The sequence below is a fragment of the Marmota monax genome, unplaced genomic scaffold, assembly GCF_021218885.2.
Source record: "Marmota monax isolate L192 unplaced genomic scaffold, Marmota_monax_Labrador192_F-V1.1 WCK01_AAM20220418_F8-fsc00003, whole genome shotgun sequence".
In the NCBI taxonomy this organism is placed as follows: Eukaryota; Metazoa; Chordata; class Mammalia; order Rodentia; family Sciuridae; genus Marmota; species Marmota monax.
In genome coordinates this window covers 27036335-27049775 of record NW_026694084.1, presented here as the reverse complement: position 1 = coordinate 27049775, position 13441 = coordinate 27036335, and positions in this window count along the sequence as shown.

Sequence of the window (13441 nt, the reverse complement as noted above, 5' to 3'; positions counted from 1 at the left end):
ACTTGCATGAAGTGACATTTACCACTATGTGATTCGAACATGACCTTCCTTTGTTTTTGATCATTGATTACCTCATTAAAATGATCCTTTACCTACCATTCTACACTAGAAACAAGAATGTTTGCCTCAATTCTATCAGCTATTATAGAATATATTTGGATTAATATTAGAAATTATCAAACACTGGTAGGGTTTAAATGGAATTAGGTAGAGGGGAGGAGACAGGAACCTCAGTGCATCATGCAACATTCCAAGTCCTATTTTACAGATGAGCAAACTGAGGCCTAGTAAGATTGAAAGATAAAGGCAGCATCATGCCATGGCAGATCCCAGCCTGAAACCCAGTTCTCATGACTTCTGATGTAGAACTTGTTTTCCTTCCTAGTCTCCCCTAGCTGCCTGATAACAGGGCATTTCTGTTCTTAAGTTCACAATCAATATGATTCAGATATTCACACTTTCTTAGTTTATTCCCACAGGTAGAGAAATTTTCTATCATTCACTATTACTGTGGCAGTCTACCTGCCTGGGAGCTGAGGAACATGGATGTCGGGGTGAACCTCAGAAATCGAATAGGAAATTCAGATACAATGGAATTAGAGATTGAAGATACAGGAAGTATTTGAAAATGTTCATACTTTTACACTTATATACTTATTTGAATTCGTGTAGGTGTGTGTGCACACACATACATCACTCGGGATTGCTTCATTGGACTCTTGTCATATTTGAAGGGAATATAGCATGGATAGATTGAGTCATTTTCTTGTCAACAGATAAGAGATTTATGTTCCTTGTTTCTCACATTGTGATGTCTGATTGTCTCGTTTTTGGAATTTTACATATGGGAAATTTTAGTAAGGGCTGGAAAAGATTGTGTTTAATCAATTTTTAGAGGAACAAAAAGTTCTCCCCTCCCCCAGTGTCTTTGTTCTTCAGGTTTTGCTAAGTTCTTTTCCTTGTGACTTCAGGCAGAGATCAAACTGCCAAATTCCCTTGACAAGGATCAGAAGGCCATCACCATCTTTGAGCTGTCCAAGCATTTGACTAATTGTATAAAACATGCTTACACTTAACCATTAGGCCTCAGCAGAAGGCCGTTAGATGAAAACAACACTGATTTCACATGTGGACACTTAACTTTCCAGGAAGCTGATGGCAAGGGTTCAAATTAGGTAATAGAACCACCCTGTGTTATGACATCTGCCAAGGAAAGGAATAGCACTGGGTCTCTTTCCTGAATTTTCTTACTGAGGACAACAATTCTTGATTATTCCAAACCCTGCTTCCCTAGTCCTAGCAACAGTCCAAATCAAATACACAGTAAATTTGTCTGAACTACTGAGATGACTAGTTGAAGAATCTACGTCAGAAGGAAGTAAGAACACACATCTCTACCCCATGCTCACCCCAATAAAACATTCTGAGTGTCCAAGCCCCATCTAATAATTTCATAAATATTAACTTGTTAGTAAAACAACACTTTTAAATGATAGCTCCATCACCCCATTTTATGAATGAGGGAATCAAGACTCAAGGTAGTCGACTGATTTGGGTGTCATGTTGTTACTGATTGGATCACACAGGAGTTCAACCTGGTATCTGTAAGTGAGATCTTCAAAGGTTCAAGTCAAATGTAATTTAGCTCCAAGATTTTAAAAATTATGTTGGGTTCTATAGCAAAGCCCTCTCTTTGTTCTGACATTTTATTTGATTCACATAATTGGTGTTCTATCCACTCATCTCTAATTACATAACCTCTCAATAATAACGTCCAGTGTAAACTCATCATAATCCCATTCCTGAGTTTCTGACTCTCCCTTTCCATCTGCCACCAAAATGCCTGTGTTACTAACCTCACCTTTCTAACAGAGCCCCATACTGGAAATGCCTTTTCTTTCATCACCTTGTTCAACTAATTTCCAGCTCTTGTTTCTGCCCATGTTTATTCTCCCCTACTTTCCACCACCAGAGTTGAGACTGGCATTATCTCACACTGCATTTGATAACAGGCTTCCTCTTGCCTGTTGAACCTACCTTTCCATTTACCTGCGTTCTATTGGCAGGGCTTTCCCCTCAAATATTAAATGATTCCTGAAAGTGTTTTACAAACTATAAGACTAGAAAAGTGTCATCTATGTTTATTTGCTATGAGCTTCCTCTGCCCAAATACCAGTAACAAGTTCCATTTACTCTCTAAACCCAAGAAAATTTTTTTCCAATTTTTAAAGAAATAGATTTGAGTAGGCTTTTCTTAAAATACAGAAATTATTCTAAGGAAACAAAAACATAGCATAGTTTAACTGCCTAAATAGCACTTATTGACTTTGATGAAACAAAAGAAATAGACAATAATAGATGATATTTTAGGAACTAACAACATGACAAGATCTCTGTTAACTTCTTATGAATTTATTCTTAATCCTTTGATCAAAATCTATGAATAAGGTAATTTTATGCTATTTTTATAGTCATAGAAATCAGCACAGAGAGGTAGCTGGCTTACCTTTAGTATACCACAAATCAAACTCTGACAAACTGGTATCCAAGGCTGCACTTTTAACTACTAAAGTATATAGGTACATGGCAAAAAGTTTTTAACTGAACAGGAAAAATTTAAGGCATAAAGGAAACAATTATTATGATTTATGTATGAGGTGTCCTCCAAAAGCTCATGTATGAGAAGATGCATGAACTTTTAGAGATGAAATGATTGGGTTACAAGGGCCTTAATCCATGCATTAATCCTCTAATAGGGATTAATGGTTGGTAACTATAGGCAGGTAGTGGGTGGCTACAGGAGGTGGCTCACTGAGGCATTCCTTTGTATATGTACATTTTGTCCCTTATAAACAGAACTCCTTCTTGGCTTCTGCATTGTCATGTCCAGAGTTGCTTTCTTTCTCCACACTTGTCTGCCATGATGTTCTGCCTCACCTCTGGCCTGCAGAAATGGAGTGGGCTGTATAAATGGATCTCTAAAACTGTGAGCACCAAATATACTTTTCCTCCTCAAAAATTATTCTTGTCAGAGTGGTGAAAAAGTTTACTAAGACAAAGGACTTCCTTCCCTAGAGTCCCTCTTCTCAAAGGAACTTGCTATTGATCATTTCTTATATGTAGTTCCAGAAAACAAGTGCCAGTTCCAATTTATAAATAATTTATTATAATATTGCTTGAAATGGTTCACCTCCCGTATCTTAGCTTTGGCCAATTAATAGTATATTTTGTAAGTATTTTCATTACATCATTTATTTTAAATGCTGATGAGTACTTTTTTGTGAGTCCATACAAGAATGTATTGAACTAGCTTTCCATCAGTGGGTCTTTCAGAATCTTTAAGTTTTGCTATTATTAACAAAGTTTAATTATAAGAGCAGTCATGTTTTTATGGGTAAGTTGGTAAGATTGTTTATTTAAAAGAGTGAAACTATTTGACTAAATGTTATGATGCATTTTGGATAGGTATTGCTAAAATACTCTCCCCAAAGATGTCCCAAACACTCCCAAAATAATGTGAGGAAAAAGTTTATATTTCATATTCTTATATCCTTCTCAACACTAGATTTCATCAGATATAATTTCCCCGCTATGTCCCAGTTTAAAATTCTACTGACTTTTTAAATATTTCATAATCTTATGCCCATGGATCTCTAGCTTTCCTTTCCCTCCCCTGGCACCAATATAACATTGTGTTTTGGATTCCTGGAATGGCTCTTGGTGGAAAGCTGAACAGAGTTCCCTGAAGACATCTAGGTAACAGTACTTGGAACCTGTGAATGTTCCTTTATATGGTGAAAGGAGTTTTGTGAATGTAATTAAGTTAAGGATCTTGAGATGGAGAGATTATCCCGGAAGATCCTGGTGGGCCCTCAAGGTAATTGCAAATTTCATTATAAGAGGGAAGCAGAGATTTAACCATAAAAGTCAGAAACATTATGACTAAAGTAAGAGGTTGGAAAGACATGTCTGCCAAGGAATGCAGGGAGCTCCTACAAGCTAGAAAAGGTAAGGAGATAGATTCTTCTCCTGACCGTCCACCAGGAGCTAGCCCTGCCAACACCTAGACTCCACAGCTGGCGAAACTGATCTCGACTCCTGGCCTCCAAAACTACAGAAGAACAACGTGCATTGTTTTAAGCCACCAACCTTGTGGTGATTTGTTCCAACAATCATAAATGTAGCCATTGTTTCTTTTTGAGCTCATTAAAGTCCTTAAAAGTTTAGATGTCATGTCTTTCTGAAGAGTGTTTCCTAAATGGAGTAGTAGAACCCTAGGAAGTGGAGACCGCAAATAGTTTTATTGAAGTTCGAATTCCATCATTTTACAGGGCGTGGGAATGGAGTCCACTCTTGGACGTGACTCAGCACAGACTAGAACTTAATTCTTCTAATTGTCAGCTGGAGGATTTTTCTGCCTCCATAAAGTTACTGCTTCTTCTTTTCTATTCCACAAATTCATTGACAGATTGTTGTAGATTCTTCTCAAGCACAGGAGTTAGGTGGTGAAATCCTCCATAAAACGATAATTTAGAAATTTCTTAGAATAATAGTAGGACCAATCTGAGGTCAGACACAAATCCATAAAATTATTATAAATAATTTGTACTTCATTCAAAGTAGATAAAGACAGGATCTAAACATAACCTTCCTGTGGTGTTCAGCCTCTCTTGACCTTAAATAGGACTTGATTTTAGAGATGAAATGATTGGGTTATAAGGACCTTAATCCAGTCTCAAATTTTTTATTCTCTGTAACTTTTCATGATTATCTTCTTTTTCCTTTCTCATTTCCCTAAAATGCCTATAAGTTATTTTTTGTTATTGAAATCAAGATTATAAAAAGATGTGTAATCATAAAACTAATGTATTATATATAAGCAGATTTGGTTGTGAAGATGAATCAAAATATATTTTTAATAAATTTAAAAGTTATTTTGTCTAGTACTTGCTATTTGGTGAATACTAGCCCAGTTACTAAAACACATAAAAATACTATTATTACATTGTCTTGATCCTCATTTTAAGATTACCTAGTGACATGGGTATACAACATGCAAAAAAAAAAATATGCCAGTACAATAAACTCATAGCTTTAATAGCCAAAAGTTCAATTAATACTAACATTTATTGAGAAATTACTCATTGTTGGGCACTATGCAAATTGCTTAATCCCAGCAATAACCCTATATATGATAAATATTTTCATCAATGACATTTTTCATATAAAAAATTGAGTTGTAAATGAGTTAATTATCTGACACATCATTCTGCTAGCGTAAGTACAGCTTGGATTCATATTACACTACGGAAGGCTGGTCTATCTCCAACACTCCTGATCACTACACATATTATTCCAATATGACTTAGGGAATATTTGTTATAGGGCTTGAAGATGTCAAGTCTGAAGGCCAGGGCATTTTTCCTTTATGTAGATGCTGGAGAGACATTGTCTCAGATTTATCTTTGATGTGACTTTTTCCAGTATTCCATGCTGACCTGAACTACTTGACACATTATTTTTTACATATGTTGAAATCAGTTTTAATCAACAACTTGTGCTTCTTCCAAATAATCTTTTTATTTGCCTTTTAAACATTCAATTTCATCAATAACATTATTTTTTTTTCAATTCTGAATTCAGTGATGTTTTTCTTTTACCCTTTAAAATAGCTACTGATTATCCTGTTCTGTTTTACAATGATGTACCATGATAGAATAAGTGACCATTCTGGGAATTCCATGAAAAGTTCATGTACAAATTGTTGCTGCTTTATTATCACGCAGTCTGAAATGTGCTTATTGTGGAAATCATAGTGTTACTGAACTGCTCCTTTTTAAAGAATAGAAAAAAAAACATTGAGGTCATATGATCTTCATTTTTCCAAAATCTAAACACTGTAAAATAGAACAAAAGATTAGATATATTTGGAATAAATTAGGAGGACAAAATTAATAAAATATATAGCAATTTTAGAGAGATTATGCTCAGTGCCTAAGAGCCATAGGCACTAGATAAGTCATGAACAGTATGATGGTGAATTTTATGTGTCACTTTGTCTGGATCAGGGATAGGTGGTAAAACAGTATGAATTTGGTGCTCTGTGAAAGTGGTTTTTGATGAGGTTATCATTTAAATTGTTGGACTTTGAATAAACTAGATTGCCCTCCATATGTGAATGAGCCTCATCTAATCATCTGAAGACCTGTATAGAACAAGAAGCCTAACCTCACCTGAGAAAGAGTGAATTCTGCAACAGATGGACTTTCAGTTTTAGGTGTAATATCAGCTTCTCCTTAGGTCTCCAGATTGCCAACCTACCCTGTTGATTTTGGATTTGCCATCCTTCATATTGTGTGAGCCAACTCCTTAAAATTCTCTATATACACAGTCCATTGGTTCTGTTTCTCTGGGGAACCCTAATACAAATAGATGTAAATAGTACTAGTCCCATAAAATTAATTCATTACACAAATATTTATTAAATAATTGCTAACTGCTTGTTGGCACTACTGTTCTCTTCACTGTATAATACATCATTTTACAAAACAGCACAAGATCACACTTCTAATGAGGATTATAGGCTAATGAGGTGTGACCTTATCAATAATTATAGTTAGTTTGTGACAAGATAATAAAAGCTATGAAGAAATTAAAAATAGAAAAGGAAAGAGAATCCAGAGAACAAGGGATGTTAGGGTAGGTTAGCAGTTTCTTTTAAATAGACAATAATTAGAGCAGTTTTAGGTTCACTGCAAAATTGAGCAAAAGTACAGAGTCCCCATATTGCCTCTCACCCCCACAACCATCCCACTACCAACATCTTGCTTTCAAATGGTATATTTGTTAAACTTGATGAAACTACATTAACACATCATTATTACCTAAAATCCATAATTTACATTAGTTTATTCTTAGTATTATACCTTCCATGTGTTTTGACAAATGTATAAAGACATCTGTATATTATCACACAGAAGAATTTCCCTGCTCTAAACCTTCTCTGTGGTTCTCCTATTCATTCCTCCCTGCCCTTTAATCCATGGCAACCACTGACCTTTGTGTTGTTTTACAGTGTTGATGGTTCCAGAATAACATGTGGTTGAAATCATTCAGAATGCAACCATTTCAGACTGGTATCTTTCACTTTGTATCATGAATTTAAAGATTCTCTGCTTCCAAGTGTGGGAGTTTATTTCATTTTGATGTTGAATAATATTCTACTGTTGGGATATACTATAGTTTGGTCATCCATTCATTTACTGAAGGGCATTTTAGTTTTTCCTAAGTTTCATCAATTATAAATAAACCTGCTATCAGCATCTATGTATAGGTATTTTATGGATATAATTTTTCAACTCATTTGGGTAAATACCACAGAACATGATGGTATGTTTAATTTTGTAAGAAATTGCCAAACTGTCTTCCAGAATGGTTGTTAAGTTTTTGCATATCCATCAGCAATAGATGAGAGTTCCTGTAGCTCCAAATCCTTATTAGCATTTGGTGTTGTCATTGTTTTGGATTTGGGCCATTGTAATAGGTGTGTCCTGGTATCTCATTGTTGTCTTAATTTTCCTATAAAACATAGTGAAATATTTTTCATATAATTATTTGTCATCTGTAAATCTTTGGTTATATGTCCATTCAGGTATTTTTTCTTAATTTTGATAGGATTGTTCATTTCCTCATTGTTGAGTTTTAAGAGGTTGTTTTTTGTTGTTTATTTTGAATCACCGTTCTTTATCAGGCATGTATTTCCCCCCTGTCTGAGCCATGTCTTCTCGTTCTTTTGACACTGTCTTTTTTGAAGCAGACTTTTTAAATTTTAATGAAGTCTAACATTTCTTTTATGGATCATACCTTTGGTATATTGGAAGAGTCCTTGCCAAATACAAGGTCAGCTATGTTATCTTCTAGGAGAATTTTAGTTTTGTGTTTTATGTTTAATCTGCAAAGACTGCGTGTGATGGGCGAAGCTGTCAAGGTGGCTGTGGGTAGCCTGGAAAGGGTGGAGAGTATCCCTTCATTTCATAAGGGATACTCTCCCTTATGAAATGAAGGGATACTCTAAGGCTGAAGGCTGCTGAAATAAGCATTGACTAAAACATAGCAGCCAAATCTGTAATAACAAAACAGTCACTAGTTGATTAGTTAGAGTCAGTCATGTTAATGATATTGATACTGAGTCTGGGGACCTTAAGAGATGAGGTCATAGCATTGAAATTGCAGCAACACAGCATGAGGTCCATTTTTGTCAGATTTAAGAATAAGCAAAATTGGACTGTGGAGAAGCAATGGTGATAATTTTCCATTTATTAATTAGATTTTATATAAGTTTTGACCCTTGAAGGCTATTTTAAATTACACTGGGCTATTTTAACTATTTTAATTGGGGGGTCTATGCAGTCTCATTTATTAAGATAATTTGCAAGCGTGAATGATTTATTTTTCATTGTGTTAGAACATTTATGTTCAATATGGGATATTTTAGTCAAAGGATATTATGACAAAAATTTATTCGAGGCTATAAAGCATGGCATACTTATTTTTCTTCTACTTTATATTGTTGAATGATTATAATGGGAAGGGCATTTAATTTTTGTGAAAATGCCTGGTATAATTATAATTTGACCCTCAGTATTTAGGAAATCTCTGAAGCTTTGTCAGTATATTTGATACATTTTAGCAAAAGCCAAAGTTATTTCAGAATCTACTTTTTATAATCAATCAATACCCATTTTATCTTTTTATCTGTATGTAAACTCTTCTGTTTGTATGTAAATTTTTATCTGCATGCAGACACTTTTAGTATATAAATGCTTTTATGAAATGTGATCTCTCTCTCTCTCTCTCTCTCTCTCTCTCTCTCTCTCTCTCTATATATATATATATATATATATATATATATATAATTAGCTTAATAAAAAGTTTAGAACATAAATTTTGGATTTTCACTGGAGTCAAGTTATGGTTCTTTGTTTTAATTTAATTTTGTTTATATTAAGATATTAAGTAATATTTTATTTACAGTATCAGTAATATATTATTTATATATACATATTATATATAATTTATTTGTTTGCCTTCTTTTCTCCCCTTCATTTCTTTTTCTTTCCACTACTATCCCCCCTTTTTTCTGCTTTAGGCTTTTAGTCACATTTTAAGCTTCTGTTTCTGGGTGATAACTCACAGAGTAAGCCAACTAGGTCATTTTACAGGAAAAGTGGGGTAGGCCCAATGGTGTGTTTTGTAGACAGCCTTTTTTGTTGCCAAGTTTTCCAATCTAATCCTTTCCCCTTATTGTTTTCCTTAAATGATTTTTTTAATGGCTTGTATGTTTAGCTGCATATAAATATTTTCTTTTCCTTGTTTCCCCCCCCCCCCCAGGCATCTTGTCTGCCTTCAACCATTTATTTTTCCTTTGGTAGTTACTTGATAAACTGCTAATGGTCTTGAGTGTCCTGTGCTCTGTGGAGCAGCCTCCCTTTTTGGGGTACCTCCTTGGTATCAGATGGCTGAAATCTGCATCCAAGACAGCAGTGGGGGCACCAGCTTCGTCTTTCGAGTTAAGTGTGAGCTCAGGTTAGCAAATGATGCTTTTTAAAACCAGTTGAATTTGGGCAGAGATGGAGCCAGCTGTTCCTTTTCATTACCCTCTTTTATTAAAGATTGAGTCACTGTTATATAAGGATAGGCCATCCTACATTCCCCTGCTTAGGAGACAAACTTAGGGACAACAGCTGAGAAGGTTACAACCTAAATAACAGTATATTCGGGTGTCATGGTCCTGTGGTGGCCGTCAGACTGATCCATGAATAACCCAGACACTAGAGCTAGTGATCAAGCACAGCAATCTCACTCCTCTGTGGAATGACAGAAATTTGACTGAGTAAAGCTCAGGAAGAAAAGAGAGAATGGCTATCCAGTGCCCCAGCAGTATGTAACACAGTGGACACTAGGCACTGTCAGATAAATGACATAGTTTACCACACTGCCTTTAATGCTAAGATTTGTTGATAGGCCAGTGGGTTAGACTTGTCCCACAGCACTAGGAGGGTAGTCACTCCTCCTGTCTTTGGGGGGACCTTTTTGAGAAAGTGATAGACTACTTGAGTATTCTGTCCTGGACTCTGGAAGCTCTGTCAACATGAAGAACTAAGTTGAGTGTTCCAGGCACTTTTTCACAGATGACTTTCTACACTAGCCCATGCAGCATCCCAGAGAGGACGTCTCAATCTTAGTTTGAGAACTCAGGACAATACCTGAGAAAGACAGCACAGTGTAATAGCCATCAACCACCAAGTATGCCAACAATAAGCAAGATTTTCAAGGGAGAAATTATGGTCTTTGGGCACAGCCAGCAAGCCTGAGCTCTCTGAGGACATATCATCTTCACCTGGTGTCAAATGGCCCTAGGACAATTGTTTCAAAATGTACCTAGTTTTTGTATTAAGTATGGTTAAAGAAATGCAGACACAAAAATGACCATGATGAAAGAAGAAGTTTAATAATCATGGATCCCTAGAAACAAAGCCCAGATGGTAGACACAGATGGAGAGAAGGGGAAAAGTGGGCACAAGTCTTCATTGTATTTTTGAGGGGAATTAGCCAGGGCAGGGTGGGTATGTTTAGGATTGGCTAGTCTGATTAATATCAGCAAGCTAAGTGAGAAAAGGGACTGCCCAAGTGGTCCCTTATTGAGCATCCCATGTCACCTTCTGTATACCAGGGCTGGTACCAGATGACTTCCAAGCTTCTTATACACCAAACCAGAAATCAGAAAATCAGGGTGCAATAATAAGTAGGGTGATCATGGTACATCTCTCTCTAACAGGCTAAGGAGGCACAGCAGTGTGCATTAGGATATAGGTGTAAAGAGTGCTCTGTGTTAAGAAAATAGGCCCTGCACAAAGACTGTGAGGAGGAAGGCCTACCTGACACGTTCAAAGCTGCAAGGAAGCCAGTACAGCAGGAGCACAGCAAACAAGGGAGAGTTTTGAGACAGGAATTAGGAAAAGTGGCAGGAGCTGGATCCTATAAGGCATTGTGGCAGCTATAAGGGCTTTGGCTTTTTCTTTGAGTGAGATGGAAAGTGGTTAAAGGATATTGAGCAATGAGTGGTTGAATGGTACTGACCCAATGGGCTGCCATGTTGAGGACAGATCATGGGAGAGCAAGTGAGAGACAGGGAGGACTACGAGGAAGCTACTGTAGCTATCCAGGGGACAGGGATGGTGGTGCACACCACCACCATGTTGGTAGTCAGAAGTGAATCAATTTGGGGTATATTTTAGAGAAAGAACCAACAGAATTTGTGAGTCAACCATATTCCAAGAATTTTAGGGAGAGCTCCTGGGTGAGCAACCATTGAAAAAGAGCAGATGTGTGGAGATGGGAAAAAAAGAAAAGAGTTCTCTTTGGAGTATGGAATAACCTCTTAGTAGTGCTGAATTCTCGGTCCCTAAAGACCTAAAATATTTTGTACAATGAGATAGAGAAAGTAAAAGCTCAAAATCAGATAGTCACAGGTGGACCGACAAATGAGGGAGAAAGGAAAGTAAGGCTTAGATATTGTTTCTTTAGGACTTTTTGAGAGAATTCATGCTTATGGTAGAAAAATGAACCAAATCTCAGAAATCATGTTATTCTAAACCTATGTTCAAAAATCAGTAGTAACTTATATCTGTTGATATAGCTGTATAGAAGGTGTTTGAGTATCACTTTAGAATACAAAAAGATGTCACAAATTCAGCCCCACAACAATAGTTTCATAATTTTAGGATCATTTGATGACCAAAGAATATACTAAGGAATAGTAACAGTGCAATTCTTTTCTAAATGATTTTGTATTTATTTAAGTGAATCTCTATTCACTGAAAAATGTGCTTTATATTTAGGAAATTTCTTACCTTATAATCATAATGTTTGATGCCTTGGTAAGTTCATCAACTCCTTCAACATCTCTCCCAACATTTAGTTTTAGTTTTTGTTTTCAGTCCAAAGACTTTTAATTTGCTTTATGATAAATGAATGCTTGTAACAAAAAAGATCTTAAGATAAAAGGAGTTCTAGGGGAAATTAATTAAAAATTAGCCAAAGCAAACACCTTCTGTACAGCTAATATCGACAGATATAAGGAAACTGTGTGTGGCTAGATGAGTTTTAGAAAACACATCTGTCCTCCAGAAATAAGTCTTCACCTAACTTAGCCAAAATATTTATTTGCCATTGTGAAATGCTATGTTGAAGTGGAACTCCTATAGATCAAGTCTTGACCGAGATTCTGGGATCTGTTCTTGTGCAATGGGAAAGCAGAGAAAACTATAAAGGGACATGTATCATGGGCTGGTGAGTTATTTGACTATGTTCTGACTCCTTTGCTTCTTTAAAAGACTTGTATGTTCCTCTGTATACAAAATAGGCCATCCCTCCATGCTCTTCTTTCCATCTCCTTCCAGCGCGGAATTTAACTTCTTCAGAAAACATTCCTTGGTGGATCCACCTCTTTCTATTCTTAACATCCGACATTTTCTCAGCATACTTTTCTAAAGTCCTTACTATTGGCCCAAACTGTACTAGACAAAAGGGATAGAAAACCATTAGGACATCATTCTAACAAGGTTCTCAAAAAAAAAACAGTAGTCAGTTTCATTTATTCATTTACTTACTTGCAGTGAACACCTACTATCACTATGCTACTAGAGACACAGGAATGGATGTACACCCTCCCATCAAGGAGTCCACAGCCTACCCAGGAAGAGACACGTACACGCAGGCATATAGTAGAACCCAAAGCTGCTGGGCAGGATGCCTACACATGGCCCTGGGGCATAGGAGGGAATAGGGGTTTCTTTCCATCTGAAATGTTGAGGTCTGGAAGGGTTTCTTGCAGAATTTCTGGGTTGCATCTTTAAGCAAAGGAGGTCATTGGCAAGTGATTGAAACAGAAGTATCTACAATGAAACTTCCAAACACAATTATGCCATTAACCAAAGTAGGGAGCTTAGGAGCTTATACAAATTTCACAAGAAAGATGATGAGTTCAAGCTAGGTAAGTACTTTTAAAATAAGCATTATAGAGTTGAGTGCTATGGATGGGCCAAACGCTCTATTCAGCAGCTGCTCCGTAACAGCAGGTGTTCCGGGAGACAGAAAGTAAAGGACAAAGGAATACTTACACAGGATTCTGTTCAGTAGTGAAAGCTGAAATGACCCATCCACGTAGACGGAAGCATCTGCAGAGGGTGGACAGGCAAATGGTGACATCTTGGCCAGACCACACGCCTATGAGTCAGCCTCCCTTTGTCAGGGGCCTTTTGACATGAGAGGAGAGAAAGAAAATTCCAAGGAAGAATGCAGAATGAGAGCATAGAGGTTTGGGGAACAGCACCATGTAAACAAATGATCATAACATACTGTGGAAATGCCAGCGTTGATA